At 46.8% G+C, this 7298-nt stretch overlaps 1 long non-coding RNA gene across 1 annotated transcript in view; it reads right to left on the reverse strand.

Moving 5' to 3' along the window:
• Positions 1-4020, reverse strand: part of LOC107102223 — an 8899-nt gene extending 4879 nt beyond the window's left edge. Inside the window, exon 1 of the long non-coding RNA XR_001482121.1 lies at positions 3868-4020. This is a non-coding gene — a long non-coding RNA (uncharacterized LOC107102223). The remainder of the gene's footprint in view (positions 1-3867) is intronic.
• Between the last annotated feature and the right edge of the window lie 3278 nt (positions 4021-7298).

The following is a 7298-nucleotide window of genomic DNA, read 5'->3' on the forward strand; positions in this document are numbered from 1 at the left end:
ACCTTCTGCAAGTAATCAGTCCAGGTCTAAACCCTTGTTCTCACGCTCCACTGTCCTTCATGTATCTCCATCCATTAGATTATTGATGAGTGGAGATATTATCACCTCCTCAGCCGCCATTAAATCACCTTTTCCTGGTCTGGTTTAACCAAGATCCAGTTGGTCCATCTGGCCCGGGCTCCTCCAATGGAGGTCAGCAGGTTTGGACCGGCTTATGCACCTAGAGCATCAGTCTTTAGCCTTGTAAATGTCTGACCCCGGGGAATGGAACCTTCTGGGACTCAGCCCTAACCCTGAATCAAATGGTAGATGATCCAAACTGCAGCAGACAGAACCACCTTATGGGTCAGAACATGGTTGACTCTCATCAGCAGGGGGTTAGAAACCTGAACACGCACCGGCTTTAGATCTGACGCCATGTGAGGCTGAAAACACACCGCAGGCATGATTCACAGTCAGCATCACGAGAAAGGCGATCCAGCACGTTTATATCCAGACTCAGAGTCCAGATTTACTGCCGACACTTTTACAGGATGATGTCACGCTTCGCACCGACCTCCTCCTGATGAAACCTTAAGCTTAAGGTCTGAAAGCTTTGCAGGGGAGCAAAGGGAAACCTGAATGAAAATGTGCAGGAGACGATAGCTGAACCATCATGTTACACCCGTCAGACACAGACACAGCCCTCTGCTCAGCATAGATCCTTAGCAGAACCTGGGATACTTCAGAATCATCAAACACTCCTGATCAAACTACGTTTTAGTGAACTTCCAGCAGTGGTTAGTGCGCAACCAATGTAAGGAGGCCTTATGCTACATTCAGATTGCACACCATAGAAGCAGCAAAAAAGCTCCTGCTGCTTCACCTTTGATCCGCATTAAGGCCAGACGTCCAGGAAAGTCTGTCCAAATGCATCTGATGCGTCTGCTGCTCCTGCATTCAATGCCAGAGAGCAGCTTTGCTATATTTGCTGTGATCAGCGGATAAAATGTAGTGTTGTGTCGATGATAAAAAAGAAAAAGAAATCCTCCTGGTGCAGAAGTTCTTGTGCAGCACATTAGCCAATTTCCCTGCTGTGAAAAGACATCTCAATCAGAGGAGTTCCCCAGGGCTCCATCCTGCAAATGTGCAAAGTTAGAGAATTTGGGCATCATGAATTTACGCCTCTCTGCCTCATCAAAAATGGCGGGACCCCTTGAGTCATTTTAACACTCAAACACATTTTTTATTTGGCACAGTAGCCTGATCACTAAACATTGCAATGTTTCCACCTGCTGCTCTGTTCGTCACATCCAACAATAAATCATGGATAACAAAGTTTGCCAAAGTCAATGAGCATTTAGCCAAAGTGTGGATCAAGGGTCCAAAAGGGGTGGGGCAAAGGTCCACCCTGGAGAATAGCGACAAACTAGATGTTTGAACCCATTAATTCGGTTCATGGTCTCAGGCAGGCATGTCCAAAGACGAATCAGCTGATTCTGATGAATGCAGTTAATCCACCATCAGTTTGGACATGCCGGGTCCTACTGGGTCACAGGCCTCTGATCCACAAGCAGGAAAACTTTAAAGCAACACTGTGTGACTTCCAGCCACTAGAGGCGCTACATCTGTAATGTCCAGGTTTAGCTCCCCCTGCAGGCCACTGGCAGCACTGCTCCGTCTCTCAATGAACCGGTCTGAGTTCTGGTTCTGGTTTCAGACCATTTTGGACCAGCAGGACTAGAATCCTGGAGTTCCTGATAAAGACGAGGAAATAATCGTCCTCTGGAGGAAATCCTGCATCAGAGAACCAGAAAAACATCTGATCAGCTTAGGGTCAGATCCACTTTGGTTGCTTAGCAACGTTTTGAGCTAAGTCAGCTTTTAGTGAGTTCTTTAGAGCAGGATGCCGAGTGCTGAATATTGACTTGAAATGTATATAATATTTCAAACTAATGCCTGAGGTAAAACTTATGCAGCATTACTTTAAGTCCTACAGAGACTAACGGCTCCATACTGCCCCCTACTGGAGCTTCTCCCAGTTTCACATCTTGGATAAAGACAGAGAAGAAGATTTCATTAAACATGTTGAGATGTGAATCATTTCCACAGACTGCCAACCTACAGCGGAGCGGAGAGCAGCAATCCCTGCTGCATGTTTTCATCTAACACACCGAACCAATCAGAACGCTCAGATTTCCCTCCAGCTGCTCAGAAACACAAAACAACCTGGTCAACGTCTGACCAACACATTATTTCTGTGAGTCGGTTTTTAGTTTAAAACCTGTCTACAAAGCTCCGCCCACTTCAATCAACCAGCCTGACTGGCACGAGTCGTGACCTCAGGTCATAAAAACACGTTTCTAGGGTTTAAAGGCATCGCCAGGTGCTAAGGGACGATACGGAGGAAACATGGCTGATCAGGGTGGAAGACAGACATGCGAATCTTGGAGTGATATCAAAGGACTCTTTTAGATTACCGTAAATCCTCTAATATTGTATTCCATTAGCGGACGGGTCTCTAATAATGGCCTGCCTCACTGGCGGCGGAGGTAAATAATGGCCGGACTCGTATACAGGCCGGGGCTATGATTGGAACCAACCATGTTCCTGGGCAGTCCTCAACAGCCTGTGATAGTAACATACAACTACCACAGGGGGGCAATGTTTGCTAACGAATCCAAGCTGTTAGCATGGGAAGTCACATTCTTAGCACAGACAGTGCGGCAGACAGGAGACCGACTTATTTTGTTTTTATGACCAAAATTGCGGAAAACGACTCGTGAAGTTTGACCCGCTAGAAGATCGACGTGCGCGAGAACGCTGGGACCCTTTTTCCACCTGGATACCCGCTCATTTTCGCCGTCATGTCCCTCCGTTGTAGGATTAAACTCACCCCCACTTCCTTCCTAGCGCAGACCATGCTTCAATATTAAGCATAAATCAAAAATGTCTGCATCAAGCTCACTGCGACACACTGCTGTAAGAGTATAACCAGCCACACATTCGTTCTGATCTGAAAGACACATGTGATCACCTGATACTGGTAGCCTACTTCCACTTAGCCCGCCTCACATAGAACTTCACTGTGATGGCAGAGCAGTTTCCATTCATTTCTTTTTCTTTACTTTGTTTCGCAAGTCGGTTTGGCAAAGATTCCATTCTGTGTCTTTTTTTTTTCATATTGCCGTGCAGAAAAATTGCAGCTGCTGGAAGATGTCTGAACAATGTTCTGTATATCGCTATGGTAACTGTACTTTTTCAATAAATAAACCTAGCATTTTATAGGTTCAAAGAGACAAAATCTGTTTTTTATTCACTCCACTGTTGGTCTGTTTTGATCAAATAGAAATAGAGGCCTGCCTCTAATTCTGGCCTCCTTCCAATAATGGCCTGGACCAAGATGCACCTGAGTGACATAAAGGCCACAGCCTATATTAGAGGATATACGGTACTAATATTTCAGCATTTAAAGCGCCCCCTGTGGGTGCAGTACCGTGGAGAGAGACGCTCCACAGCTTTAAACTGACAGAATTACAGCAGCAGCAACACAAGAAAACCAGAGCCACAAGAACCTGAAGGAGGAGAACCTGAAAAAGAACCTGAAGAAGGAAACGTTGAACGAGGAGAACCTGAAAGACCTGAAGGAGAACCTGAAGGAGGAGAACCTGAAAAAGAAACTGAAGGAGGAAAAGTAGAAGGAGGAGAACCTGAAAGACCTGAAGGAGAACCTGAAAAAGAAACTGAAGGAGGAAAACTAGAAGGAGAAGAACCTGAAAGACCTGAAGGAGAACCTGAAGGAGGAGAACCTCAAGGAGAAGAAACTGAAAAAGAAACTGAAGGAGGAGAAGCTGAAGAAGAAGCTGAAGTAGAGGAAAGTCTTCTTACCTTTAGCCAAACTCTCCTTCCTGCTGCTGTGAAAACCTCCTGAATCTGCAGCTGTCAGCCAGTGTGTGCTCCCTGTTCAATGCCCACACACCAACACACACCAACACACCAACACACACCAACACACCAACACACACCAACACACCAACACACCAACACACCAACACACACCAACACACACCAACACACGCTGCTCCTCTGCAGGTTGTCTCCAAGCGTTTGCTTTAATCTGAAGCTGCAGCAAACAACCAGGAGACGACCCCCCCCCCACTGAGGAAGTGTGTGTGGGCGGAGTCAGACTCCCAGAGCGCGTGTGGTGTAAATCAGAGGATGTTGAGTCCACTCTCTGGTGAAATAAGGTGTTGATTGAACTCATAAACACTTTATTTTCTTTTCACACGTTCAGAAACTCGTCCTGCAGCCGAGTCCGTCTGAAAGCGCCTCTTTGTGGTGAACGCAGAACACCCAGCAGACGTCCCAACACTCTGAGGAGGAGCAGAGGAGCAGAAGGAGGAGGATCCATCTGATGGCGTCTCCAGAACTGAGCAGGATTCAGACCAGGAGCTGCCTGATGTCCCAGCAGGTTCAGACTCGCCCCGCTGGAACGAAGCGGAGCCTCTAAATGTTTTTCAAAGTTTAGAGACAATTACTCCTGACAGACGACCCGCTCCGTAACAGATCCCTGCTCACTGATAGGCTGTGGATCCAGACGCAGAGAACGATCCCAGAAGTCCTTTGTTATCAGCAGAACATGAGCTTAATCGCTCTGAGATCATAAACATGTTGGGATCGGCTGTAGAACGCCTTTCTTCTGTTTTCAATGGGAACACGATGGTCTAGAAGTCTCCCTGAGGTCCACTAAAGCTCCTCTGGTCCACAGGAACAGACCTGGAGCTCCTCAGGACTGACCAATCACCATGACTACCACATTAGGGACGGCTCCTGGTCTGCTCACTGGGAGAGGAACCGTCTTCTGTTTAATGATTAGCAGAAAGGACCCGACCTCCTGAACGCCATGTCAACCAAAAACAGCTTGTGGGATAACGATAAGATTCCCTGAGTTCTCCAGAACCGTCTGAGAGGCTAAAGTCCAGGACCTGGTCCTGAATCCCAGGTTCTCCTAGATCATCCAGGAGCCGTTAGATCACATCGGTTCTGGTGATAAAGGCCTGATGGACGGTCGATGCGTGGACTGTAGCTCCACGCCGCTGACTCATACCTGAGGTATCTTCACCTTCAAGTCAGGGCTGCAGCGTCTCCATAGAAACCACCTACCTGTCCCAGTCATGCGGAGCCAGGCATCTCCACCTGAGCGGTTCCTTTCCTCAGCTCCTGGTCGGTCCTCTGCTCCCCGCCGTAACCGGACCTCTCAGTGACGCCGCTCCGGGTCCAAATGTGATGGCAGGGGAGCGTGGGTTTGGTGGAGGGTGGTTGTGGGTATCGTTGAGGCGTTGAGGACTTGATGAGGGTCTAACCTGCTAAATGAAATGTAGCGGGAGCAGCTGGGGGATTCCTCTCTGCTCTGGACCCACAGCGTCTCAGACCACCTGGCTTACAGTGCAGCTCTGTTTATCCAGGCAGAAGAATGGGAGGGGGGGGGGGTAGCCTTGACCCCTTCCTCACCACAGCAGCTGAGACACTGCCCCCCCCTCCCTCCATTCCTGGGCTCTTCATGTCCCCGCTCCTCTGAGGCCCTGCCAAGTTTAAACTGGAGAATCTGGCCTCACATATTTCCTCCATTACCGCCTTTGTCTCTTTATGTCCTTCATTACCTCCTTGCTGGCTCTTGTTTCCTTTCCTTGGCCCACGCTTCCTGCCTTGTTAGAGTGTCCTCTGTGTTTCTGACTCAGTGGCTCCTCTTCACCAACATGCATTTGGTCAAAGATGTTAAATATAAATTTACAGTAGAGATTAACTGTGAAAGTAACACAATGAAAACAGGGACTAAAGACATAAAGACTCAGATAACAGGAGAGGATGGAGAGAGACACTGAAGTTAAGGAGGCGGTTAGAGGGAAACCCACTGCTGCAGCAGGCAGTCAGCAGCCAGACCGTCCGAATGAACAGCATGAATCATTTGAAATGTTTCAGACTGAGAAGTTGAGGGACTGAAAGGATTCAGGAAGGTTGATCTCACCTGCTGACAGACCACCAACCCCTGAAGAAGAAAAACTGAAGATGACTCATTAACGACGTTTTAGAAGAAAAGGAAGCTGCTCTGATGTGTCAACAATGCTGTTTCTATTTCATCATTCCTTCATTCTAATTCAGGGCAACAGTGGCGTTGGATATAGAAGTTTTCCCTGAAAATTGAACGGTTGACGGTTCAAGTCCAGGCTCCGGCTTTCGGTGTCGTTGTGTCTTTGAGCAAAACACTTCACCCTCACTGCCTACTGATGGGGGTCAGAGGGCCTGGTGGCGCCAGCGTATGGCAGCCTCACCTCTGTCAGTGAGCCCCAGAGCAGCTGTGGCTACAGTGTAGCTCACCTCCATCAGTGAACGAGTGAATGATGAACGAGTGAATGAGTGACTTGAAAAGGCGCTATACAAGTACAGGCCGTTCATCAGCTCATGTTCCCTGCAGCGTTAAGGACAGACTGGAAGGACGTCCATATATGTCTCTAATTTTATACGTTTTCATTTCAGATATTATTATGATAGTTAATATAATAATGATGTTTTTCTCCTATAACAATTACAATTTACAATATTTTTCAATGATAGTGTGTATTTCTTCTAAAGTGTTTGTCTCCATATTCTTTATTGGGTCAGGTATACCATGTATTCACTGTTTCATTAGTTGTGATCTGATGCGTTTTTGCTGAAGTTGCTTTAGAGCTGAATTAATAATGGTTTCAGAATATTCAGAACATTTTTATCTGGTTTAATGCTTTATCCTCCCTTTTATTTGATTGTTGTTTTTCTAGGTTCCTTAAAGTTTCAACTAACTTGTCGTATTCAGCCCTCTTTCTCCTCTTTAAATATGCTGTTCCTGAAATAAATTTCCCTCTCATTATTGCTATTAGTGTCCCACAGTATGCTGGGGTTGTCAGTTATACAATCTTTTATCTCTTACATTTCTATGTTTTAAGGATCTATTTTTTTATCTGAAGTTAATAAAAGACACCTTGAATTTGGCTCCTTTATATTCTATGTTAGCTCTTTGTTTTCAGTCTGACCTGCTGCCGTATTCCTGTCATGCTGATCTTAGCAGGGCTGAAGACTTAAAGTAAGGGGGTTCTGGTATAAGGGGTTCCAGGTGTAAGGAGGTCAAGGTATAAGGGGGTCCAGGTATAAGGGGGTCCAGGTATAAGGGGGTCCTGGTATAAGGGGGTACAGGTATAAGGGGGTCCAGGTATAAGGGGGTCCAGGTATAAGGGGGTCCTGGTATAAGGGGGTACAGGTATAAGGGGGTCCAGGTATAAGGGGGT

This window comes from Cyprinodon variegatus, unplaced genomic scaffold, assembly GCF_000732505.1.
Source record: "Cyprinodon variegatus isolate N-32 unplaced genomic scaffold, C_variegatus-1.0 Scaffold1218, whole genome shotgun sequence".
Classification (NCBI taxonomy): domain Eukaryota; kingdom Metazoa; phylum Chordata; class Actinopteri; order Cyprinodontiformes; family Cyprinodontidae; genus Cyprinodon; species Cyprinodon variegatus.